This window comes from Rissa tridactyla, chromosome 20 (assembly GCF_028500815.1).
Source record: "Rissa tridactyla isolate bRisTri1 chromosome 20, bRisTri1.patW.cur.20221130, whole genome shotgun sequence".
In the NCBI taxonomy this organism is placed as follows: domain Eukaryota; kingdom Metazoa; phylum Chordata; class Aves; order Charadriiformes; family Laridae; genus Rissa; species Rissa tridactyla.
This window is the reverse complement of record NC_071485.1, coordinates 1,211,750-1,238,810: the sequence shown is the minus strand read 5'-3', so window position 1 is coordinate 1,238,810 and position 27,061 is coordinate 1,211,750.

Sequence of the window (27,061 nt, the reverse complement as noted above, 5' to 3'; positions counted from 1 at the left end):
TGGCAGGTGGGCCGGTTTCCCAGGCTGCGTCAAGCCATTCAGTTCTCAGTCGGGAGTCTTCTGATGTCTGAAATCCGTACTGCTGTCGCCAGCGGTGGAGGCACAGGTGGCGTCGGGAAGACCAAGTGGATGTCCAGTCTTTCGGGGGCCCGTTTCTGGGTGGTCTCTGGTAGGTGGGCCGGTTTCCCAGGCTCAGGTGATGGCTGCTGGGGTTGGGGCTGTCTCTCAGAGGTGCTGGGACTGGTCGTGCGGCTGTCCGGGCACGAGGGGTAGCTGCTGGGGTTGAGCTGGGCTCCTGAAGCTGCGGAGAGGCGGCTGTGGAGAGAGGAGGCTGCTGAGGCTCTGACGTGGCTGTGGTGCCGGGCGGGTGTGAGGGTGCAGGACAGCAACGGACGCCCCGGAGGGTGCGGGCATCCGGCTGCAGGTGGGGAGCTCCGTGCAGGGAAACGGGGCTCCGCGCACCCCTGGGCTTGGGCTCCACTCGCCTGCCCGTGGCTCGTCTCCTCTCCGCCCTGGCCATCCTGACCTGGCTGCTCTGCACGTGCCGGGAAGGAGATCCAGGGGACCAAAGCTGGGCACAGCAACGCAGGGCCGGGAGAGCCTCCTGCCCTCCTTTCTCAGCGTGCCTGGCAAGGACCAGCACTCGCCTCCCCTGCCCACCCCTCGCCAGACAAGGGGACAGCCTGGGCTCCCTCTTCACTGAGCTGCTCTCCATCCTCTCTTCAGAATACCTGTCTGCAGAGATACACACCCCTGCCCAGACAAAACCCCTGCCCTTGCTGAGAACACGCACGCTGGCAGCGCTGGGCTGCAGATGGGACAGCTCTTTCTCCAAAGCCGGGATGATAGCTGGGAAGGTTCCTCACCATGGCCGGAGTTGCTGGGACACCTTGGCTCATCTGTGATTTACGGCATCACCTGACGGACATTGGCCCGTACCTAACTCGGCACTCCAGAACACCCTACCTCTAAATGCTTCATGGCTAATAGCAGCCATCTAATACAGGAGCTTGGCACCTCCTCCCCCGCAACAACTTACGTTTTCCTCTCCCTCCACAAATAGATCGCACAACACAGTCCCATCCCAAACAGCACGGAGCCTAAGATTGTCATGGTGCCTTCTATCCAGTACTTCTGGAAGTCTTCAGGATTTGTGGCATTTGTGTTTCTCTTGCCATCCACACCTGGAGGAACAATTCCGTACGTTAGTGTGTCCTGCGCGCCACTGGCAGTCTCACAGGAGGTCTGACATTGCCAGCAAACGTTCTTTCGCACTTTGTTAGCATCCCTGAAGGAGGGAACACCCTGGGGCTGCGTTGTCTCCTTGGTTTCGGTAGAAGCAGAGGCAACTCCCACAGTCGTCGCAAATCAGTGCACTCTGGAGCCTCTCTTTCTCCTCTCGCCCCCAGCTCTCCTGCCCCGGCCAAGCACCCACACCCCGAAGGGACGGAGTCAGGCCCTCTCGGGAGACACCCCAACCTCCCTCTCCCCCTTTGCCTTTTCTTCAGCGTGGGCACCGCTTGCATGCCCCGAGTTTTCAGGACTTGTCTCCCACTTCTGGCCCCCTGCAAGACTGCTCAGTACCTGCTTTCTTTGGAAGAACGTCATCCATCCCGGCGTGGCGGGCTTCCCCGGGGGTGGACAGCACTGCCAAAAATCCCAGAAAGGTAAAGCCTCAGCACAGCCCACGCACAGAGGGTGCAGAAGGACGGTGCAGGTTCCCTCTAAGCCGTGCCCCATCTCTCAGTGCAGCCCTTTGGACCTCAGGTCACAGGAGGGATCCCCCGCTGTTGTGCCTCGGGGGACTCACGGCGAGCTCTGGGGGGCGGCTATTGCGGGAGGTACGTTCCATTAAGAGCCGCATTTCCTGTCATCTGCTGAGGCTGGCTCAGATGGCCTCCTTCCCAAAATGGCAAAGTTCTGAAACTCGGGTGAACTGGGTGTGGTGGGCGGTGAGCATCCCCCCGCATCCAGAGAGGGTTAGGCGCACACTGCTGGCCATAACCTCCACAGCCCAGAGGTGACAGTCATCCTCAGAGAGCCCTTCCTGGCTTCTTTTCCATAGTTTGGCTGCTGACACGATGTGCGGCAGCGGGCACCAGGGGAAGAGCCTGCAGACACCCAGGGATTTTGATTCAGGACGCTGGATGACCGAGGGACGGCAATTACCTGGCACGCCTGCTGATTGAATTGCCCTCGTTGCTTCATCAGAGACTGGCGCTGCCTGACTGCCTCCTTCCTGAAGCGCCTCCTTCTCCACAGGCCCCCAGTCCCTCACTTGCAAAAGAAAGCAGGCCAGTTGAACGAGATAGAAGCAACCGCTCCTCATGGGCAACATCGTATCTTCCGGAGGCGATACTTCCCAAAATACATGAGTATCGCTTAGACACAAAGCCTCAGAATTTGGGCGTGCCCCTAGTCACTAGGCCAAACAATGTGGCCTTCATGGAGAAAAATCTAAACGCGAGACCCTTTTTGGTTTCCCAGGGCACACAAGAGCCCACAGTCCCCCAAAAGAAGCCGAGAAACACCCAAGTTACCTAAAACACAAGCGGCAAGAGACAGCTAAACCACCCGAGGCTGAATTCACAGCCCTTCATTCGAGTGGCCTTCAAGTTAGGTGTCCGGCCTCAAGCTGGGTGTCCAGCTTTCACCTGTCCCTGAGCCTGAGGTGTCCCCGAGAGTCCTCAGACATCAAGGAGAACAACGAGGCTGGACCAGGCTGTGAAGCTGGGGCTGCTCCGGCCCCGGCCAACTCTGCCGGTCCCAGCGGCCCCAAGCTGCCTGCGCATCCTCTCTGCCACCCAGGGGCACTCTCCTCTCTGTTGACTTGCAGAGAGGGCGCTGGCCCTCTCACGGCTTCTCTGGGATCAGCTCCTCGGCCAGTTCCTCACGCGCTCAAGACGCGAGCACCGCCAGTTCCTGCCAGCTGGACACCACCGTCTGCCCAGAGCAGCTCTGAGGAGCAACGCTCTAACTGGGGCAGCAGCTGTCCCTGGCACTCAGCTTGGACCACACCTGGCAGCAGAGACTCTGGACCGTCTCTGTCTGCAGCTCGCCAGCGCCTGCAAGGCGTGAAATTGAGTGTCACCGCAGGGAGGCTCTGATCCATCCCTTCCTGCTGTCTAGGCTACGGCTTGTCCATACAGCCAGCTAAAACCTCGGCTTCCCGAGCCTTGTGCTTAAGAGTGAGATATGCCCACCATGTGCCGCTTTGTCCAATTCCTTCAGGAGTTCCTTTAGGACTTCTGATGACCGCTGGGAAGATTTTCTCTTTTCAGCTTTGGACTTTGCTCTTTGAGGACCTCCAGCCACGTCTGTAAACAAACACACCGGAGCAGCTCCTGTGAGGTATTTCAATAGAGTTCTTCCCACCTGAACGGCAGCGAATGCAGTTCAAACACGGGATTGACCCGTGGCACGCGTCTCTCCCTTCCACGCAGGAGCATTGTGCGCAGCCCCGGGGCACATCACTAAGCCTGACCCACTCCCCCTCGGCTCGTGTGACAGCGGCTGAGGAGGCCAGGCCGGAGCCTGCAGCAGCAGCGGCAGGTTTAAACGAGGCGTAAGCGCCACCAACGGTCACTCACTGAGACAAAGAGCTGCGGTGCTGGCACGTCAGCAGCAAAGCCAGGCGATCACGGTGAAAAGGCGATTTTTTCAAGACTTTCTGAAGCCAGTTGAATCCTGGGAAGCAGCAGGGACTCACAGGGAGCCCGGAGGTCGTGCGACAGCGGCTGAGGAGGCCAGGCCGGAGCCTGCAGCAGCAGCAGCAGGTTTAAACGAGGCCTAACTGCCACCAACGGTCACTCACCGAGACATAGAGCTCTGGTGCTGGCACGTCAGCAGCAAAGCCAGGCGATCACGGTGAAAAGGCGATTTTTTCAAGATTTTCTGAAGCCAGTTCAAGCCCGGGAAGCAGCAGGGACCGCAAACAGCCCAGAGCTCGCGCGACAGCGGCTGAGGAGGCCAGGCCCGAGCCTGCAGCAGCAGCGGCATGTTTAAACGAGGCGTAAGCGCCACCAACAGTCACTCACTGAGACAAAGTGCTGCGGTGCTGGCACAGGAGGCCGAGGTGGGGGTGATGACCTCTAATGAGCCCCATGGGTGCCTCAGTGGCTCAGAATTTTGCGGGCCGGTCCCACCAGGGAGGCTGGGTTCCGCTGGCCCGTCGGCGGGTCCCGTGCCCAGCTCCCTGCCAGCTGACACCATGGGCATCCTCGTCCCTGCCTGGCCCGGTATGAACTTCAGCCCAGAATTGCAGAACTCCTGGCATTCATGCCGTTACGAAACGGACAACAGCGCAACTGGTCTGTAGTTTTGGCTACACCTTTATTCTGCTGAAATCAGAATGGTCGACCCCTTCAGCTGTCAGTCGGGAGTCTTCTGCTATCCCAAATGCCTACCGCTGTTGGTAGCGGGGGAGACTCGGGTCGGGTCGGGAAGACCAGGCGCTTATCCAGTCCCTCAGGGGCCGGTTCCTGGGCGCTCCCTGGCAGGTGGGACAGTTTCCCAGGCACAGGTGATGGCTGCTGGGGTTGGGGCCGGCTCCCAGAGGTGCTGGGACGGGTGGTGCGGCTGTCCGGGCACGAGGGGGAGCTGCTGGTGTTGGGCTGGGCTCCTGAAGCTGTGGAGAGGCAGCTGTGGAGAGAGGAGGCTGCTGAGGCTCTGAGGCGGCTGTGGTGCCGGGCGGGAGCCTCTCTCGGTCAAGCCTGGCCAGCGGCAGGGACCCGCAGGGAGCCCAGAGCTCACGTGACAGCGGCTGAGGAGGCAAGGCCCGAGCCTGCAGCAGCAGGGGCAGGTTTAAATGAGGCGTAACTGCCACCAACAATCACTCACCAAGAGAAAGAGCTGCGTTACTGACACGTCGGCAGCAAAGCCGGGCGGTCGTGGTGAAAAGGCACTTTTCCCAGGATTTTCTGAATCTGGGTCAAGCCTGGGCAGCAGCAGGGACGGCAAACAGCTCGGAGCTGGGGCGACAGCGGCTGAGGAGGCCAGGTGCAAGCCTGGAGCAGCAGCGGCAGGTTTAAAGGTCTGGTTTTATGGCTACGCCTTTATTCTGCTGAAATCAGAATGGTCGACCCCTTCAGCTGTCAGTCGGGAGTCTTCTGCTATCCCAAATCCCTACCGCTGTCGGCAGCGAGGGAGGCACAGGTGGGGTCGGTAAGACCAGGTGGATGTCCAGTCTGTCGGGGGCCCGTTTCTGGTTGCTCCCTGGCAGGTGGGCCGGTTTCCCAGGCTGCGTCAAGCCATTCAGTTCTCAGTCGGGAGTCTTCTGATGTCTGAAATCCGTACTGCTGTCGCCAGCGGTGGAGGCACAGGTGGCGTCGGGAAGACCAAGTGGATGTCCAGTCTTTCGGGGGCCCGTTTCTGGGTGGTCTCTGGTAGGTGGGCCGGTTTCCCAGGCTCAGGTGATGGCTGCTGGGGTTGGGGCTTTCTCTCAGAGGTGCTGGGACTGGTCGTGCGGCTGTCCGGGCACGAGGGGTAGCTGCTGGGGTTGAGCTGGGCTCCTGAAGCTGCGGAGAGGCGGCTGTGGAGAGAGGAGGCTGCTGAGGCTCTGACGTGGCTGTGGTGCCGGGCGGGTGTGAGGGTGCAGGACAGCAACGGACGCCCCGGAGGGTGCGGGCATCCGGCTGCAGGTGGGGAGCTCCGTGCAGGGAAACGGGGCTCCGCGCACCCCTGGGCTTGGGCTCCACTCGCCTGCCCGTGGCTCGTCTCCTCTCCGCCCTGGCCATCCTGACCTGGCTGCTCTGCACGTGCCGGGAAGGAGATCCAGGGGACCAAAGCTGGGCACAGCAACGCAGGGCCGGGAGAGCCTCCTGCTCTCCTTTCTCAGCGTGCCTGGCAAGGACCAGCACTCGCCTCCCCTGCCCACCCCTCGCCAGACAAGGGGACAGCCTGGGCTCCCTCTTCACTGAGCTGCTCTCCATCCTCTCTTCAGAATACCTGTCTGCAGAGATACACACCCCTGCCCAGACAAAACCCCTGCCCTTGCTGAGAACACGCACGCTGGCAGCGCTGGGCTGCAGATGGGACAGCTCTTTCTCCAAAGCCGGGATGATAGCTGGGAAGGTTCCTCACCATGGCCGGAGTTGCTGGGACACCTTGGCTCATCTGTGATTTACGGCATCACCTGACGGACATTGGCCCGTACCTAACTCGGCACTCCAGAACACCCTACCTCTAAATGCTTCATGGCTAATAGCAGCCATCTAATACAGGAGCTTGGCACCTCCTCCCCCGCAACAACTTACGTTTTCCTCTCCCTCCACAAATAGATCGCACAACACAGTCCCATCCCAAACAGCACGGAGCCTAAGATTGTCATGGTGCCTTCTATCCAGTACTTCTGGAAGTCTTCAGGATTTGTGGCATTTGTGTTTCTCTTGCCATCCACACCTGGAGGAACAATTCCGTACGTTAGTGTGTCCTGCGCGCCACTGGCAGTCTCACAGGAGGTCTGACATTGCCAGCAAACGTTCTTTCGCACTTTGTTAGCATCCCTGAAGGAGGGAACACCCTGGGGCTGCGTTGTCTCCTTGGTTTCGGTAGAAGCAGAGGCAACTCCCACAGTCGTCGCAAATCAGTGCACTCTGGAGCCTCTCTTTCTCCTCTCGCCCCCAGCTCTCCTGCCCCGGCCAAGCACCCACACCCCGAAGGGACGGAGTCAGGCCCTCTCGGGAGACACCCCAACCTCCCTCTCCCCCTTTGCCTTTTCTTCAGCGTGGGCACCGCTTGCATGCCCCGAGTTTTCAGGACTTGTCTCCCACTTCTGGCCCCCTGCAAGACTGCTCAGTACCTGCTTTCTTTGGAAGAACGTCATCCATCCCGGCGTGGCGGGCTTCCCCGGGGGTGGACAGCACTGCCAAAAATCCCAGAAAGGTAAAGCCTCAGCATGGCCCAGGCACAGAGGGTGCAGAAGGACGGTGCAGGTTCCCTCTAAGCCGTGCCCCATCTCTCAGTGCAGCCCTTTGGACCTCAGGTCACAGGAGGGATCCCCCGCTGTTGTGCCTCGGGGGACTCACGGCGAGCTCTGGGGGGCGGCTATTGCGGGAGGTACGTTCCATTAAGAGCCGCATTTCCTGTCATCTGCTGAGGCTGGCTCAGATGGCCTCCTTCCCAAAATGGCAAAGTTCTGAAACTCGGGTGAACTGGGTGTGGTGGGCGGTGAGCATCCCCCCGCATCCAGAGAGGGTTAGGCGCACACTGCTGGCCATAACCTCCACAGCCCAGAGGTGACAGTCATCCTCAGAGAGCCCTTCCTGGCTTCTTTTCCATAGTTTGGCTGCTGACACGATGTGCGGCAGCGGGCACCAGGGGAAGAGCCTGCAGACACCCAGGGATTTTGATTCAGGACGCTGGATGACCGAGGGACGGCAATTACCTGGCACGCCTGCTGATTGAATTGCCCTCGTTGCTTCATCAGAGACTGGCGCTGCCTGACTGCCTCCTTCCTGAAGCGCCTCCTTCTCCACAGGCCCCCAGTCCCTCACTTGCAAAAGAAAGCAGGCCAGTTGAACGAGATAGAAGCAACCGCTCCTCATGGGCAACATCGTATCTTCCGGAGGCGATACTTCCCAAAATACATGAGTATCGCTTAGACACAAAGCCTCAGAATTTGGGCGTGCCCCTAGTCACTAGGCCAAACAATGTGGCCTTCATGGAGAAAAATCTAAACGCGAGACCCTTTTTGGTTTCCCAGGGCACACAAGAGCCCACAGTCCCCCAAAAGAAGCCGAGAAACACCCAAGTTACCTAAAACACAAGCGGCAAGAGACAGCTAAACCACCCGAGGCTGAATTCACAGCCCTTCGTTCGAGTGGCCTTCAAGTTAGGTGTCCGGCCTCAAGCTGGGTGTCCAGCTTTCACCTGTCCCTGAGCCTGAGGTGTCCCCGAGAGTCCTCAGACATCAAGGAGAACAACGAGGCTGGACCAGGCTGTGAAGCTGGGGCTGCTCCGGCCCCGGCCAACTCTGCCGGTCCCAGCGGCCCCAAGCTGCCTGCGCATCCTCTCTGCCACCCAGGGGCACTCTCCTCTCTGTTGACTTGCAGAGAGGGCGCTGGCCCTCTCACGGCTTCTCTGGGATCAGCTCCTCGGCCAGTTCCTCACGCGCTCAAGACGCGAGCACCGCCAGTTCCTGCCAGCTGGACACCACCGTCTGCCCAGAGCAGCTCTGAGGAGCAACGCTCTAACTGGGGCAGCAGCTGTCCCTGGCACTCAGCTTGGACCACACCTGGCAGCAGAGACTCTGGACCGTCTCTGTCTGCAGCTCGCCAGCGCCTGCAAGGCGTGAAATTGAGTGTCACCGCAGGGAGGCTCTGATCCATCCCTTCCTGCTGTCTAGGCTACGGCTTGTCCATACAGCCAGCTAAAACCTCGGCTTCCCGAGCCTTGTGCTTAAGAGTGAGATATGCCCACCATGTGCCGCTTTGTCCAATTCCTTCAGGAGTTCCTTTAGGACTTCTGATGACCGCTGGGAAGATTTTCTCTTTTCAGCTTTAGACTTTGCTCTTTGAGGAACTCCAGCCACGTCTGTAAACAAACACACCGGAGCAGCTCCTGTGAGGTATTTCAATAGAGTTCTTCCCACCTGAACGGCAGCGAATGCAGTTCAAACACGGGATTGACCCGTGGCACGCGTCTCTCCCTTCCACGCAGGAGCATTGTGCGCAGCCCCGGGGCACATCACTGAGCCTGACCCACTCCCCCTCGGCTCCTGCGACAGCGGCTGAGGAGGCCAGGCCGGAGCCTGCAGCAGCAGCGGCAGGTTTAAACGAGGCGTAAGCGCCACCAACGGTCACTCACTGAGACAAAGAGCTGCGGTGCTGGCACGTCAGCAGCAAAGCCAGGCGATCACGGTGAAAAGGCGATTTTTTCAAGACTTTCTGAAGCCAGTTGAATCCTGGGAAGCAGCAGGGACTCACAGGGAGCCCGGAGGTCGTGCGACAGCGGCTGAGGAGGCCAGGCCGGAGCCTGCAGCAGCAGCAGCAGGTTTAAACGAGGCCTAACTGCCACCAACGGTCACTCACCGAGACATAGAGCTCTGGTGCTGGCACATCAGCAGCAAAGCCAGGCGATCACGGTGAAAAGGCGATTTTTTCAAGATTTTCTGAAGCCAGTTCAAGCCCGGGAAGCAGCAGGGACCGCAAACAGCCCAGAGCTCGCGCGACAGCGGCTGAGGAGGCCAGGCCCGAGCCTGCAGCGGCAGCAGCAGGTTTAAACGAGGCGTAAGCGCCACCAACAGTCACTCACTGAGACAAAGAGCTGCGGTGCTGGCACGGGAGGCCGAGGTGGGGGTGATGACCTCTAATGAGCCCCATGGGTGCCTCAGTGGCTCAGAATTTTGCGGGCCGGTCCCACCAGGGAGGCTGGGTTCCGCTGGCCCGTCGGCGGGTCCCGTGCCCAGCTCCCTGCCAGCTGACACCATGGGCATCCTCGTCCCTGCCTGGCCCGGTATGAACTTCAGCCCAGAATTGCAGAACTCCTGGCATTCATGCCGTTACGAAACGGACAACAGCGCAACTGGTCTGTAGTTTTGGCTACACCTTTATTCTGCTGAAATCAGAATGGTCGACCCCTTCAGCTGTCAGTCGGGAGTCTTCTGCTATCCCAAATGCCTACCGCTGTTGGTAGCGGGGGAGACTCGGGTCGGGTCGGGAAGACCAGGCGGATATCCAGTCCCTCAGGGGCCGGTTCCTGGGTGCTCCCTGGCAGGTGGGACGGCAAACAGCTCGGAGCTGGGGCGACAGCGGCTGAGGAGGCCAGGTGCAAGCCTGGAGCAGCAGCGGCAGGTTTAAAGGTCTGGTTTTATGGCTACGCCTTTATTCTGCTGAAATCAGAATGGTCGACCCCTTCAGCTGTCAATCGGGAGTCTTCTGCTATCCCAAATCCCTACCGCTGTCGGCAGCGAGGGAGGCACAGGTGGGGTCGGTAAGACCAGGTGGATGTCCAGTCTGTCGGGGGCCCGTTTCTGGTTGCTCCCTGGCAGGTGGGCCGGTTTCCCAGGCTGCGTCAAGCCATTCAGTTCTCAGTCGGGAGTCTTCTGATGTCTGAAATCCGTACTGCTGTCGCCAGCGGTGGAGGCACAGGTGGCGTCGGGAAGACCAAGTGGATGTCCAGTCTTTCGGGGGCCCGTTTCTGGGTGGTCTCTGGTAGGTGGGCCGGTTTCCCAGGCTCAGGTGATGGCTGCTGGGGTTGGGGCTGTCTCTCAGAGGTGCTGGGACTGGTCGTGCGGCTGTCCGGGCACGAGGGGTAGCTGCTGGGGTTGAGCTGGGCTCCTGAAGCTGCGGAGAGGCGGCTGTGGAGAGAGGAGGCTGCTGAGGCTCTGACGTGGCTGTGGTGCCGGGCGGGTGTGAGGGTGCAGGACAGCAACGGACGCCCCGGAGGGTGCGGGCATCCGGCTGCAGGTGGGGAGCTCCGTGCAGGGAAACGGGGCTCCGCGCACCCCTGGGCTTGGGCTCCACTCGCCTGCCCGTGGCTCGTCTCCTCTCCGCCCTGGCCATCCTGACCTGGCTGCTCTGCACGTGCCGGGAAGGAGATCCAGGGGACCAAAGCTGGGCACAGCAACGCAGGGCCAGGAGAGCCTCCTGCTCTCCTTTCTCAGCGTGCCTGGCAAGGACCAGCACTCGCCTGCCCTGCCCACCCCTCGCCAGACAAGGGGACAGCCTGGGCTCCCTCTTCACTGAGCTGCTCTCCATCCTCTCTTCAGAATACCTGTCTGCAGAGATACACACCCCTGCCCAGACAAAACCCCTGCCCTTGCTGAGAACACGCACGCTGGCAGCGCTGGGCTGCAGATGGGACAGCTCTTTCTCCAAAGCCGGGATGATAGCTGGGAAGGTTCCTCACCATGGCCGGAGCTGCTGGGACACCTTGGCTCATCTGTGATTTACGGCATCACCTGACGGACTTTGGCCAGTACCTAACTCGGCACTCCAGAACACCCTACCTCTAAATGCTTCATGGCTAATAGCAGCCATCTAATACAGGAGCTTGGCACCTCCTCCCCCGCAACAACTTACGTTTTCCTCTCCCTCCACAAATAGATCGCACAACACAGTCCCATCCCAAACAGCACGGAGCCTAAGATTGTCATGGTGCCTTCTATCCAGTACTTCTGGAAGTCTTCAGGATTTGTGGCATTTGTGTTTCTCTTGCCATCCACACCTGGAGGAACAATTCCGTACGTTAGTGTGTCCTGCGCGCCACTGGCAGTCTCACAGGAGGTCTGACATTGCCAGCAAACGTTCTTTCGCACTTTGTTAGCATCCCTGAAGGAGGGAACACCCTGGGGCTGCGTTGTCTCCTTGGTTTCGGTAGAAGCAGAGGCAACTCCCACAGTCGTCGCAAATCAGTGCACTCTGGAGCCTCTCTTTCTCCTCTCGCCCCCAGCTCTCCTGCCCCGGCCAAGCACCCACACCCCGAAGGGACGGAGTCAGGCCCTCTCGGGAGACACCCCAACCTCCCTCTCCCCCTTTGCCTTTTCTTCAGCGTGGGCACCGCTTGCATGCCCCGAGTTTTCAGGACTTGTCTCCCACTTCTGGCCCCCTGCAAGACTGCTCAGTACCTGCTTTCTTTGGAAGAACGTCATCCATCCCGGCGTGGCGGGCTTCCCCGGGGGTGGACAGCACTGCCAAAAATCCCAGAAAGGTAAAGCCTCAGCATGGCCCAGGCACAGAGGGTGCAGAAGGACGGTGCAGGTTCCCTCTAAGCCGTGCCCCATCTCTCAGTGCAGCCCTTTGGACCTCAGGTCACAGGAGGGATCCCCCGCTGTTGTGCCTCGGGGGACTCACGGCGAGCTCTGGGGGGCGGCTATTGCGGGAGGTACGTTCCATTAAGAGCCGCATTTCCCGTCATCTGCTGAGGCTGGCTCAGATGGCCTCCTTCCCAAAATGGCAAAGTTCTGAAACTCAGGTGAACTGGGTGTGGTGGGCGGTGAGCATCCCCCCGCATCCAGAGAGGGTTAGGCGCACACTGCTGGCCATAACCTCCACAGCCCAGAGGTGACAGTCATCCTCAGAGAGCCCTTCCTGGCTTCTTTTCCATAGTTTGGCTGCTGACATGATGTGCGGCAGCGGGCACCAGGGCAAGAGCCTGCAGACACCCAGGGATTTTGATTCAGGACGCTGGATGACCGAGGGACGGCAATTACCTGGCACGCCTGCTGATTGAATTGCCCTCGTTGCTTCATCAGAGACTGGCGCTGCCTGACTGCCTCCTTCCTGAAGCGCCTCCTTCTCCACAGGCCCCCAGTCTCTCACTTTCAAAAGAAAGCAGGTCAGTTGAACGAGATAGAAGCAACCGCTCCTCATGGGCAACATCGTATCTTCAGGAGGCGATACTTCCCAAAATACATGAATATCGCTTAGACACAAAGCCTGGAAATTTGGGGGTGCACCAGGTCACTAGTCCAAACAACGTGGCCTTCATGGAGAAAAATCTAAATGTGAGACATTTTCTGGTTTCCCAGGGCACACAAGAGCCCACAGTCCCCCAAAAGAAGCCGAAAAACACCCAAGTTACCTAAAACACAAGCGGCAAGAGACAGCTAAACCACCCGAGGCTGAATTCACAGCCCTTCATTCGAGTGGCCTTCAAGTTAGGTGTCCGGCCTCAAGCTGGGTGTCCAGCTTTCACCTGTCCCTGAGCCCGAGGTGTCCCCGAGAGTCCTCAGACATCAAGGAGAACAACGAGGCTGGACCAGGCTGTGAAGTGGGGCTGCTTCGGCCCCGGCCAACTCTGCCGGTCCCAGCGGCCCCAAGCTGCCTGCGCATCCTCTCTGCCACCCAGGGGCACTCTCCTCTCTGTTGATTTGCAGAGAGGGCGCTGGCCCTCTCACGGCTTCTCTGGGATCAGCTCCTCGGCCAGTTCCTCACGCGCTCAAGACGCGAGCACCGCCAGTTCCTGCCAGCTGGACACCACCGTCTGCCCAGAGCAGCTCTGAGGAGCAACGCTCTAACTGGGGCAGCAGCTGTCCCTGGCACTCAGCTTGGACCACACCTGGCAGCAGAGACTCTGGGCCGTCTCTGTCTGCAGCTCACCAGCGCCTGCAAGGCGTGAAATTGAGTGTCACCGCAGGGAGGCTCTGATCCATCCCTTCCTGCTGTCTAGGCTACGGCTTGTCCATACAGCCAGCTAAAACCTCGGCTTCCCGAGCCTTGTGCTTAAGAGTGAGATATGCCCACCATGTGCCGCTTTGTCCAATTCCTTCAGGAGTTCCTTTAGGACTTCTGATGACCGCTGGGAAGATTTTCTCCTTTCAGCTTTGGACTTTGCTCTTTGAGGAACTCCAGCCATGTCTGTAAACAAACACACCAGAGCAGCTCCCGTGAGATATTTCAATAGAGTTCTTCCCACCTGAACGGCAGCGAATGCAGTTCAAACACGGGATTGACCCGTGGCACGTGTCTCTCCCTTCCACGCAGCAGCATTGTGCACAGGCACTGGGCACCTGGACCAGGCCCCTCTGAAACAAAGCATGCACCAAGCTGTCAGGAGACGGGACTCCCTGGAGCTCACACCAGCTCTAAACTCAAGCCCAACAAGCCCGCTGGCTTTGTGGCAGGCGCTGGAAGCAGCGCAGGGTCGGAGAGGCTGGGAAGGAACGCTGTGCAAGGCCGAGTGCCCCGGGGCACATCACTGAGCCTGACCCATTCCCCCTCGGCTCTTCTGCATGTCTGAGCATCAGCCAAGAAGATATTAAGTCAGACTTCGTATCAACAGACTATGAAAACCTAAATGCTCACTCATTCAAGCGACACACCTGTGGGATCGCCCTGAGGCTTCCGGACAAGATCCTGCAGAGAAGTCGGGTGGCCGTCTGCTGCAGGCAGAGCTGTAATCAAGCACGTTTCCATGAGATGGGGTGATCTACTGCTTTCTCAGTGACCTGCAGTGACTGGAGGGGTCAGGTACTGTCGTGGGACCCAGACGTGGATGGAGATTTCCGAAGCTGCAGAGGGGCCTGGGTGACCCGTTCGCTGGCACCTGGCAGCTCTCAGGATACTGTTTCCAGGCCAAGTGCACGTCCATCCTCAAGGACCGGATGGGGAAACATATGGCCCCTCGGGGATTCCTTCCCAGGAGATGTCTACCGTGCACAGAAGCAGCCCACAGGAAAGCACCGGAGGGAAACACTGACCATTCACACCTCCCCTGGAGAAGAGCCCTCCCCACCTCCCACGGCTCTTCTCTGTGGAGAAGAGCCACCTCCCCATGAGGCATTTGCCTTCTGACACCCGCAGAGCTGCCCACGGCTCGCCCGGCACTGCTGCCCTCCCAGCCCTGCCCAACCACGACCCCAGCCCCGCTGCCACCCCGACGTGCGCTGGGTGCTGTGCCACGCTGCCAGGGCTGGGGGACGGCTTGCCCGCCTACCTAATCCCGGCACTCTCCACGGAGCAGCCCAGGCATCATGGGCTTGCAGGAGCACCAGGAGGAGGATAAGGAGGCGGGCGGGGGTCATGACCCCCTGCACCTGCACCATGCCGCCGCTGCTGCTGCCGGCACTGCCGCTGCTGCTGGCACTGCCACTGATGGCACTGCTGCCGCTGACAACGTTGGCACTGCTACCACTGTTGGCAATACTGCCACTGACGACGTTGGCACTGCTACCGCTACCGCTGCGGGCACTGCCGCTGCTGCAGCTGTCACTGCCACTGATGGCACTGCTGCCGCTGACAACGTTGGCACTGCTACCACTGTTGGCAATGCCACTGCTACGACTGCTGCTGACACTGCTGCCGCTGCTGCCGCTGCTGGCACTGCCACTGCTGGCGCTGCCGGAGCACTGCCCGCGGCACAGCTCTGCACGTGAGGGCGTGGCACAGCGGGGCTCTGTGACCTCACAGCCCGGCTACCCCACCGCAGCCACGGCCCTGGGGCACCGCCCCCAGCGGGACCGGCTGTGACACCTGCAGAGTCCCAGCGCGGCTAAACTGGCCAACCCAGGCTCGTCCCCACGCCATTACCTGGAAAACACTGCTTTTTGGCTTGGAAGCGATTCTGGACAAAACACTCCCACAGCAGACAGACTTGGCTGCTTTGTCAAATGGGCCACAAGACAGAAAACAAAACTTCTCTAAAGAAAAGCCCGGCTTCACTCAGCATGTAAGCCTTTTGCCCGCGGGCTCTGGGGCAGTCCCTCTCGTGCACAGCAAAATACGTGCGAAAGCTGCATCCCCGTCACGTAGAGGCGCTGCCAATGAATTACTGAGCCTGCGAACTACTGCACTTCAGTCACAGCTGCTCAGCAGAGTTGTGAGAAGACTGCCCTTGTGCTCTGGCCTTTGCGCCACCTGACGTGCTCGGAGAAGATCCTCGCCAGTCAGACGCCACGTCAGCCTTAATGGGATCCACTGTGCTCAGCCAGAATGAGTTAGACCTTTTCCAAAGGTCTTCCTCCCATTGGTTGACACCTTCAAAATACCTTTCCCTGTCTTTGAGGTGAGGAGGATGCTTAGGGAGAGTTAGATATCCTTTTTGCTTTCTGGATTAAGAAATCGAGTCAAACAAGGCCTGTCTTCTCCAGCGTTGCTTCAGGAACCTACCGGTGAAAGAGACTTGAAAGCTTGGAGTCGCTGGTGAGACTCTGATGAGAGATAGTTGCCTAAATACAGGACTTAAAACTGAGTGCTTGAAATACCAGTGCCTCTTTTTTTGCTTTTGCTCATGAGTCAAATGGAGCATCTCTGACCCCACAGGTACACCAGTTCTCCGCATTCCCATGGGCTCTATCGAAACGTGTCTGGAAGAGCAGTGCAGGGTCAGTTCTGCTCTCCCGGCCGCGTGGATGCCAGATATGTCCATGCGCTGGGTGTGCTCAGATGCGCAGGTCCCACCGTGCCCCAGTGACCAGACCCTGCTCGACTTCTCTCCTCCGACACCTCCAACATCACCAGCTCCACGGCCAGCGCATCCGCTCCTAAGGCTGGGCTCGGCAGGCCTGTCGACTTGTCCACAAAGTCTTCCAGGGAAAACCTGGAAACCTTACCTAACTTTGGAGTGTTACACCGAGTCAGAAGACGCACTGGGAAGGGATGAGGATGCAAAGCCTAAAACCTTCACGCTCCTTATTAGTAACGTGAAATAAAGAAAAGGGCACAACTGAAAGAACCTCGCCAATTTCTTTTAGTTCTGCTACGTGGTTAGCCGCTGATGTTGTCAGAGACAATGACACCTTAGAAGAGTCAAAAGAAGGTCCTGGCTAAAAGGGAATGTGGTAGGCATCAAGGCATCGCAAGCCTGCAATCGCCACACATGGGCTTTTAGTAACTACTTGCATGGGGTCTATCAAACGTCAGTGATGCTCTTTAAAGTGTGGACGCTCATTCAGCCACCAGCGGTCTCCAGAGCGAGGTTACAAAGATGCTTGTTCTTCCTCTAGGCACTGGCTAGCACAAGCCATGCTGCCCGTGTAACAATGAAAGCAGCGGGTGCAAAGCGTGCATACAGGTGGGCTTCTCTCTAATTGTCCAAGGAGCTGCTGTTGCAGGTACTAAGGAACAGATGTATCTCATTCTCTTTCCAGTGCTCTCATGAGGAGGGGCGGGGGAAGAAGGAATTCCGTCCTTCCCTGACACTGACAAAAAAAGGCCCAGACTGTGAGAGAACAGAAATAGAGTCATTTTTATCCCAGACCTTTACCTAAAGCAATACCTTTCAAAAGAGGCAAAAAAAAATCTTAGAAGTCATTTTACCTGAACAGCCAGCGCAGGGGAAACATTCTCTTTTTCTCATTTTCAGGATAAAATGATGTCTGTACACAGTCAAGCACGCCTTGCAAACCTCAGAGGTCACCGAACACGGGAACTGAGAGTTCCGTTTAGTTTAGGATGTTCAGTGTCTGACGGTATGCAAAAGACATCTTGAACACGCTCCTGAAAACTTGAAGTAAAAACCTTTCCCTTAACTTCTCAACTCTTTTGAACCAGAAGAAGGAGAAAAAGGGAAGACTGTGTGGCTACAGTCTTTCTCGCTTTAAGATGTGCCAAGCAGGAACGAGGATGCTGGACGTGCTACTCACAAACCAAGCCCACCTGCCTCGTAGCGCCTCAGTTAGTGACAGCCTCGGCTGCAGTCATCTCAGTATTGTGGAGTCTGGGATCCTGCCGGGCGCCCTGAAGGTTAGCACTGAGGCAAAGATTTCAGATTTTTGAAGAGCAAGGTTCAGCTTGCTGAGAGCCCAGATGGCAGGGATTCCACGGGAAGCTTCCCCGGAGGAGCAAGTGAGTGCTGGGAGTTTTTCAAGAATGCTCTCCTGGAAGCACAAAACCAGTTTATTCCCAAGAAAGGGAATTCCCTTCGTTGGGCGGCTGGCCTTGGGAACAACAATCCAGGCTGACGTAAACACAAACCCAGGGAGAGTTGGTATAGAAGCTATTACAGGAGCCTGAGCCCTACACATCAATGGGCCCTGACGATATCCACCCGAGGGTGTTAAGAGAGCTGGCTCCTTTTCAAACTGGCAACCTGTCTGTGCTGGTGCCGGTGGGGGAAGGGTTAATTTCCCCAGGACCTGGCAGGGACACAGGTATTCCATCCCCTGTGGGCCATGCCCTGGGAGCTGCCCCTTCGCAGGGCTGGGGCTTCCCAGGTCCGGCCAGTGAGCGGTGCTATCGTAATCATGTTTTGTATATTCCTCTCTCAGTATTCTTGTTGTTGTTTTCTTCTTCTCTTTGCTGTAATGTTAAACTGCCTTTATCTCAACCCATGAGTTTTGCCTTTTTCTTCCAAGTCTTTCCCTCATTCCATGGCTGGGGGCTGCGTGATGATGGTCCCGTCCACCGTCTGGATGGCCGTCTCCGAGACCCCCAGCTCCACAAAGCACCGGTAATCCGGTCCCCGGTCCCTCTGCTGCACTGAATAAATCTGTAAGTCTGAGCCACTGACGATCTTGACGGCGTCAACGTTGGGCTGCTTGCGGGTGCCGTAGCAGAAGACGGTGCCGTAGGTCTTGTTCTTGCAGATGAGGCCTCTGGTGCCATTGTAAGTGCCGCAGCGGGGACATTTCCGGATGCCCCGCAGCGTGGCCTTCCCCAGGTCCGATAGGAAGGAGGGGACTTTGGTCCTCACCGATGCCGGTTCCATCCTCTGGGAAACCTGTAAGGGCAGAGAGAGTGGGGTGAGTTACCCGCCTGGGGAGGGACAGCGGGGACGCGGTGCTCGGCTGGTGACACCCACGGGTCCCTCTGCAGGTGGCGGTGACCGTCCTCAGTCCCCAGCAGCCACAGAGATGGAGGGGACAAAGAGAGAGAGGGGGAAGCGACTGGCTGAAAGGACATGGGACGTAAAGCTGGGTGGCCTGCCACCATTGCGGGGGGACACGCGGTGAGGGGACACACAGAGCAGCTCCTCGGAGGGACACCGGAGTGGAAACCACCATCTGAGGCAGCAACAATGGGAGAGAAAAGCTTGCATGGACGGGACAGAAACCGAGCGATTTCCCCCTAGATCCACCTGGGTCGGGTTTTGGCAGCAGGTTGGCAGCCGAGGAGCACGAGCGACTCCCGGCGAGCAGCCCTGGTGCTGCTGGACCCACAATCCTGTCTGGATCGTGGAAGGACAGAATCGTTTAGGTTGGAAAAGACCTTTCAGATCATCAAGTCCAACCATTAACTCAGCCCTGCCCAAAACACCACTAACCCACGTCCCTCAGCAACACGTCTGCCCGGCTTTTAAATCCCTCCAGGGGTGGCGATTCCACCACCGCCCTGGGCAGCCTCTTACGATGTTTGACAACCCTTGTGGTGTAGAAATTTTTCCTAATTTCCATCCTAAACCCGCCCTGGCGCAACTCGAGGCCATTTCCTCTTGTCCCATCACCTGTTCCTTGGGAGAAGAGACCGACCCCCCCTGGCTACACCTTCCTTTCAGGGAGTTGTGGAGAGTGAGAAGGTCTCCCCTCAGCCTCCTCTTCTCCAGGCTGAACACCCCCAGCTCCCTCAGCCACTCCTCACCACATTTGTGCTCCAGGGCCCTCACCAGCTCCGTTGCCCTTCTCTGGACACGCTCCGGTGCCTCAGTGTCCTTCTTGGAGTGAGGGGCGCCAAAATGAACACAATATTCAAGGTGGGGCGTCACTAGTGCTCAGTACAGGGAGACGGTCACTGCCCCAGTCCTGGCCACACCGTTCCTGACACAATCCATAAACATTTCTCCCCTGCCAACCGCATTTCCCCCTTCCCCTGCCCCACCCTGTCCTGGTGTGAGACACCAGGCGGGCTGGGAGGGCTGCCCGGCTCCCCTCGACCCCACGGCAGAGCCCTCCGCTCACCCCTGCCTCCTCACCACCACCAAAACCCCCCTTTTTGGGGCAAAACCAGGCACCGCGTGAAAAGCCACACGCAGCCCAGCCTTCGAGCCAGCGTCCCACAGACGCAGACAGCGGGCAGAGGCAAAGGGCATTTATTGTCACCGCCGGAGCTGAGCGGTGGGTGTGAGGAGAGGCTGGGGACGCTGAAATGCAGCTCCCGGTGCCTCCGTGCTCACTGAAGCCAGTCCCAGACCTCAGTGGGTATTTACACTGGATAAACTGGCGGCACTGGGAGCTCCCAGCCCAACTGCAAAGGACAGGGCACAGCTGAGGGGACGGTGGGTCTGTGCCAGGTGGGACAATGCCCCGACACCCCCCTGGGTGAGCAGAAGGGCCCTCACCGAGGGGAGCGCAGGGGCAGGGACACCCACATCCCAGCAGGGCCCGGGGACCAGCACAAGAACGAAGGGCCAGGTTGGGCCCTGCGTGAGGCAGGACCAGGATGGGGGCACGCTGCTGGGCCGGGCACTGGGAGCAGGGCCTCCCCTCGGCCACTGTCATTTCGGGTCGGGGCCTCTCCTCGATCTCCGTCGCCTCAGGAGGGTGCCTGGGGCCTCCCCACGGCCGCTGTCGCCTGAGGACAGAGCCTTCCTCGGCTGCTGTTGCCTCAGGACAGGGGCTGGGGCCTCTCCATAACCACTGTCACCTCAGGAGGGGCCCTGCGGCCCCCCCACGGCCTCAGTCGCCTCAGAACAGGGCCTGCGACCTCCCCTGGGCGCCGGTCCCCACACGACCAGGCCCGGGTTCACCTCCGTAGCAGGCCCGAGCCCTCCCCCCGCTCCCCACCGTGCAGCCTCACCCACAGCCCCTCGCCCACCCCCGACCCCCGCGCTGACGTCACTAACGCGGCCTCACCGTGTCGTCGGCCCCTCACCCCCGCCACCGTGTCGCGTCTTCCCCTTCCCCTTCCCGTTCCCAGTGCCGTTTTCCCGCCATCCTCCCCGCCCCTCTGATGTCACTGCCTGTCCCGCTCGCGCGCGGGGCCCTCCCTCCTCCCCCCCTCTTTTTTAACCTGCGCTGCGGCGCGTGAGCCCGGCCCCGGCCACCGCGAGGGACTCGGCTGTGGCGCCACGCCCCTTCGCTCCTATTGGTCGGCCAGTATCACGTGGGGTGGCGCGGGAGCTCCTGGCAAGGCGCCAGGGCCGACAACCCGGGCCTGTTCTCACCCCGCGGGCGAAGGAGCCAGGAGGGAAAAGTGTTGCTTCTTCTCACCCTCTCTGGGGACAGCTTTCCTTGCCCCAGTAACCTCTGTGCTAACGCTCTCCCCTGAGCTGGGCTCTACAACTGCAGACATCTAGAGATTGCTCCAAAATGGGAAGTGCCAGGAGGGAGAAGTGTTGCTTGTGCTCTCTGTCTCTGGGAACAGCTTTCACTGCCTTGAAAACCTCAGTGCTACCACTCTCCGCTCAGCTGGGCTCAGAGAGAGCAAGTATATAGAGATTTGTCCCACTGCGAAGGAGCCAGGAGGGAAAAGTGTTGCTTCTTCTCACCCTCTCTGGGGACAGCTTCCATTGCCCCCTGTGCTAACGCTCTCCCCAGAACCGGGCTCAAAACCATCAAACCTCTGAGAATTTCTCCCACAGGGAAGGTGCCAGGAGGGCAGAGTGGGGCTTTCCAGAGACAGTGGGAAGAAGCCTCTCTTTTCTTTATGGGATTTCCATTCTTTATGGAAATTTTTGAGGCTGGACCTGGGGCGAGTGAGAAAGGGTGGTTTTGAGGTTGAGGGCGCCAGGAAAGTCCAGAGCCAAAAGGTCTGACTTTTGGCAGCCCAACGGGATGTCTGGAAGTTTGCCTGCTGCTGCCTGCGTGGTCCACATGCCAACCAAGGGTACCCCAAATTTACTGTGGCAGGATGACTGTGCTAAGTCAAGCGCTGCCCACGCAACAGGGGCAGGGAAATCTCACCCAGCAACCGCATCAAACGGTGACTGGCCGAGCCAAGACGACCTGCAGGCTGATTGATCGAACTGTGAGCCGACAGGGACTATAAACTAGCGCCAAGCCAGGCCACAACTGGGACCCTCACCACCGTCACTTGAGACCTACGGATCAACGGGAAGCCGTTGAAGTCCAAAGGACCGATGAGTTGCCATCGGGCCTGTGGGGGTGACTATACTCTTGCTGTGCTCCGTAATACTGCTTCCCCTGGCCTGTCGGCGGGTCCCGTGCCCAGCTCCCTGCCAGCTGACACCGTGGGCATCCTCGTCCCTGCCTGCCCTGATATGAAGTTTGGCCCAGAATTGCTGAATTCCCGGCATTGCTGCCATTAATATCTGGCAAAGGCGACTGCTGTGTATTTATGGCTACGTCTTTATGCCGAACTCAGAATGGTCGACCCCTGCAGCTGTCCGTCGGGAGCCTTGTGGCAGCCCAAACCCGTACCGCTGTCGGGGCCGCCTGGCACCCTTGCAGGATGATGAGGGCGATGGTCTTGGGGGGCAGGTGGGCGGTTTCAGTTCCTGCGGGGGCTGGAGGGCACTGGCCTGGTCCCGAAGGGCCGTCTGGCTGCGTTGGGCAGTGAGGGATGCAGGTGTTGAGTTGGGAAGGCCGGGCGGCAGTCCGGGCTGGTGGGGGCCGGTTCCCAGGTGCTCCCTGGCAGGTGGGCTGGTTTCCCAGGCAATAGGTGATGGCTGCTGCGGTTGGGGCCGGCTGGCCGGGCAGGGCAGCAGGGGAGGTGGCAGTGGGGTCAGGAAGGCCAGGCAGTGTCCGGGCTGGTGCGGGCCGTTCCTGGATGCTCCGTGGAAAGTGGGTGTGCTTTCGAGACACAGATGCCGGCTGCTGGTGTTGGGGACCGGGGCAGTGCTTAGTCAGGCAGCAGGGGAGGTGGGGCTGGGGTTTGGCAGGCCAGGCGTCTATCTGGGCTGGTGGGGACCTCTTCCTGGGTGCTCCCTGGCAGGCATGCAGGTCTTTGAGGCAGAGATGATGGCTGTCAGTGTTGGGGCTGGCTGGCCGAGTTGGGCAGCAGGGGAGGCGGCGGTGGGGTTTGGAAGGTCAGGCGGCTGTCCGGGCTGGCGGGGCCCCTTTCCTCCTTTCTCTGTGGAAGCCGGTCCGGTTTTCAAGGCAGAGATGATGGCTGGTGGTGTTGGGGCCACATCTCTGAGGTGGGCAGCGGGAGAAGCAGTGGTGGGCTCAGGAAGGCCGGGCGGCTGTCCTGGCTGCTGGGGCCCGTTCCCGGGTGCTCCCTGGCAGGTGGAGCCGGTTTCCCAGGCACAGGTGATGGCTGCTGGGGTTGGGGCTGTCTCTCAGAGGTGCTGGGACGGGTGGTGCAGCTGTCCGGGCACGAGGGGTAGCTGCTGGGTTTGGGATGGGCTTTTGAAGCTGCAGTGAGGCGGCTGTGGAGAGAGGAGGCTGCTGAGGCTCTGACGCTGGCAGGGCAACGTGCGAACAGAGCAGGCCTTGGCGCCGTGCAAGCAGTGTTCAGCAGCAGCCAAACCATGGGTGTGCTACCCACACTGCTTTGGTCACAAATCCAAGACTCGGCACCAGAGAGGCTGCTAGGAAGAAAATTAAGGCCCTCCCCGCCAAAACCATGACAGACGGTATCTCCGTTATGGCTTGAGAGCAGCTTTGTGCCGCTCTGTGTTTTCTTTAGGGCTTTGCCTTCTGTGGTATATTTGTGTGCACCCAAGGCAGGGGCTGGGCTGGGGCTGGTACTGCCCTACACAGGAGCCCTGTCCTGTGCACCCCAGGACAGAGCTGGCACGGGGAGCAGAGGTGGGGCTGATGACCTGTTGACCAGCCCCATGGCTGCCTCAGGGGCTCAGAATATAGTGGGCCGGTCCCAACAGGGAGGCTGGGTTCCGCTGGCCCGTCAGCAGGTCCCATGCCCAGCTCCTGCCTGCTGACACCGTGGGCATCCTCATCCCTGCCTGCCCCGATATGAACTTCAGCCCAGAATTGCTAAATTCCTGGCATTGCTGCCGTTATGAACCGGACAACAGTGCAACTGGTCTGTATTTATAGCTACGACTCTATTCTGCAATCAGAATGGTCGACCCCTGCAGCTGTCAGTCAGAATGGTCAAGCCATTCAGTTCTCAGTCGGGAGTCTTCTGATGTCTGAAACCCGTACTGCTGTCGCCAGCGGTGGAGGCACAGGTGGTGTCGGGAAGACCAAGTGGATGTCCAGTCTGTCGGGGGCCCGTTTCTGGGTGGTCCCTGGCAGGTGGGCTGGTTTCCCAGGTGCAGGTGATGGCTGCTGGGGTTGGGGCCGGCTCTCAGAGGTGCTGGGACTGGTCGTGCGGCTGTCCGGGCATGAGGAGTACCTGCTGGTGTTGGGCTGGGCTCCTGAAGCTGTGGAGAGGCGGCTGTGGAGAGAGGAGGCTGCTGAGGCTCTGACGTGGCTGTGGTGCCGGGCGGGTGCGAGGGTGCGGGACAGCGCCAGACGCCCCGGGGGGTGCGGGCATCCGGCTGCACGCGGGGAGCTCCGTGCAGGAAAACGGGGCCCTGCGCACCCCTGGGCTGGGGCTCCACTCGCCTGCCCGTGGCTCGTCTCCTCTCCGCCCTGACCATCCTGACCTGGCTGCTCTGCACGTGCCGGGAAGGAGACCCAGGGGACCAAAGCTGGGCACAGCAACGCAGGGCCAGGAGAGCCTCCTGCTCTCCTTTCTCAGCGTGCCTGGCAAGGACCAGCACTCGCCTCCCCTGCCCATCCCTCGCCAGACAAGGGGACAGCCTGGGCTCCCTCTTCACTGAGCTGCTCTCCATCCTCTCTTCAGAATACCTGTCTGCAGAGATACACACCCCTGCCCAGACAAAACCCCTGCCCTTGCTGAGAACACGCACGCTGGCAGCGCTGGGCTGCAGATGGGACAGCTCTTTCTCCAAAGCCGGGATGATAGCTGGGAAGGTTCCTCACCATGGCCGGAGTTGCTGGGACACCTTGGCTCATCTGTGATTTATGGCATCACCTGACGGACTTTGGCCTGTACCTAACTCGGCACTCCAGAACACCCTACCTCTAAATGCTTCATGGCTAATAGCAGCCATCTAATACAGGAGCTTGGCACCTCCTCCCCCACAACAACTTACGTTTTTCTCTCCCTCCACAAATAGATCGCACAACACAGTCCAATCCCAAACAGCACGGAGCCTAAGATTGTCATGGTGCCTTCTATCCAGTACTTCTGGAAGTCTTCAGGATTTGTGGCATTTGTGTTTCTCTTGCCATCCACACCTGGAGGAACAATTCCGTACGTTAGTGTGTCCTGCGCGCCACTGGCAGTCTCACAGGAGGTCTGACATTGCCAGCAAACGTTCTTTCGCACTTTGTTAGCATCCCTGAAGGAGGGAACACCCTGGGGCTGCGTTGTCTCCTTGGTTTCGGTAGAAGCAGAGGCAACTCCCACAGTCATCGCAAATCAGTGCACTCTGGAGCCTCTCTTTCTCCTCTCGCCCCCAGCTCTCCCGCCCCGGCCAAGCACCCACACCCCGAAGGGACGGAGTCAGGCCCTCTCGGGAGACACCCCAACCTCCCTCTCCCTCTTTGCCTTTTCTTCAGCGTGGGCACCGCTTGCATGCCCCGAGTTTTCAGGACTTGTCTCCCACTTCTGGCCCCCTGCAAGACTGCTCAGTACCTGCTTTCTTTGGAAGAACGTCATCCATCCCGGCGTGGCGGGCTTCCCCGGGGGTGGACAGCACTGCCAAAAATCCCAGAAAGGTAAAGCCTCAGCATGGCCCACGCACAGAGGGTGCAAAAGGACGGTGCAGGTTCCCTCTAAGCCGTGCCCCATCTCTCAGTGCATCCCGTTGGACCTCAGGTCACAGGAGGGATCCCCCGCTGTTGTGCCTCGGGGGACTCACGGTGAGCTCTGGGGTGCAGCTATTGCGGGAGGTACGTTCCATTAAGAGCCGCATTTCCCGTCATCTGCTGAGGCTGGTTCAGATGGCCTCCTTCCCAAAGTGGCAAAGTTCTGAACCTCGGGTGAACTGGGTGTGGTGGGCGGTGAGCATCCCCCCGCATCCAGAGAGGGTTAGGCGCACACTGCTGGCCATAACCTCCACAGCCCAGAGGTGGCAGTCATTCTCAGAGAGCCCTTCCTGGCTTCTTTTCCATAGTTTGGCTGCTGACATGATGTGCGGCAGCAGGCACCAGGGGAAGAGCCTGCAGACACCCAGGGATTTTGATTCAGGACGCTGGATGACCGAGGGACGGCAATTACCTGGCACGCCTGCTGATTGAATTGCCCTCGTTGCTTCGTCAGAGACTGGCGCTGCCTGACTGCCTCCTTCCTGAAGCGCCTCCTTCTCCACAGGCCCCCAGTCCCTCACTTGCAAAAGAAAGTAGGTCAGTCTAATGACTCTAATGAGATAGAAGTAACCGCTCCTCATGGGCAACGTGGTATCTTCCGGAGGCGATACTTCCCAAAATACATCAGTATCGCTTGGACACAAAGCCTGGAAATTTGGGGGTGCACCAGGTCACTAGTCCAAACAACGTGGCCTTCATGGAGAAAAATTCACTCGCGACACGTTTTTGGTTTACCACTGCACGCAAGAGCCCACAGTCCCCCAAAAGAAGTGGAAAAACACCCAAGTTTCCTAAAACACAAGCGGCAAGAGACAGCTAAACCACCCGAGGCTGAATTCACAGCCCTTCATTTGAGTGGCCTTCAAGTTAGGTGTCCGGCCTCAAGCTGGGCGTCCAGCTTTCACCTGTCCCTGAGCCCGAGGTGTCCCCGAGAGTCCTCAGACATCAAGGAGAACAACGAGGCTGGACCAGACTGTGAAGTGGGGCTGCTCCGGCCCGGCCAACTCTGCCGGTCCCAGCAGCCCCAAGCTGCCTGCGCATCCTCTCTGCCACCCAGGGGCACTCTCCTCTCTGTTGACTTGCAGAGAGGGCGCTGGCCCTCTCACGGCTTCTCTGGGATCAGCTCCTCGGCAAGTTCCTCACGCGCTCAAGACGCGAGCACCGCCAGTTCCTGCCAGCTGGACACCACCGTCTGCCCAGAGCAGCTCTGAGGAGCAACGCTCTAACTGGGGCAGCAGCTGTCCCTGGCACTCAGCTTGGACCACACCTGGCAGCAGAGACTCTGGACCGTCTCTGTCTGCAGCTCGCCAGCGCCTGCAAGGCGTGAAATTGAGTGTCACCGCAGGGAGGCTCTGATCCATCCCTTCCTGCTGTCTAGGCTACGGCTTGTCCATACAGCCAGCTAAAACCTCGGCTTCCCGAGCCTTGTGCTTAAGAGTGAGATATGCCCACCATGTGCCGCTTTGTCCAATTCCTTCAGGAGTTCCTTTAGGACTTCTGATGACCGCTGGGAAGATTTTCTCTTTTCAGCTTTGGACTTTGCTCTTTGAGGAACTCCAGCCACGTCTGTAAACAAACACACCAGAGCAGCTCCCGTGAGATATTTCAATAGAGTTCTTCCCACCTGAACGGCAGCGAATGCAGTTCAAACACGGGATTGACCCGTGGCACGCGTCTCGCCCTTCCACGCAGGAGCATTGTGCACAGGCACTGGGCACCTGGACCAGGCCCCTCTGAAACAAAGCATGCACCAAGCTGTCGCGAGACGGGACTCCCTGGAGCTCACACCAGCTCTAACCTCAAGCCCAACAAGCCCGCTGGCTTTGCGGCAGGCGCTGGAAGCAGCGCAGGGTCAGAGAGGCTGGGAAGGAACGCTTTGCAAGGCCGAGTGCCCCGGGGCACATCACTGAGCCTGACCCATTCCCCCTCGGCTCTTCTGCATGTCTGAGCATCGGCCAAGAAGATATTAAGTCAGACTTCGTATCAACAGACTATGAAAAC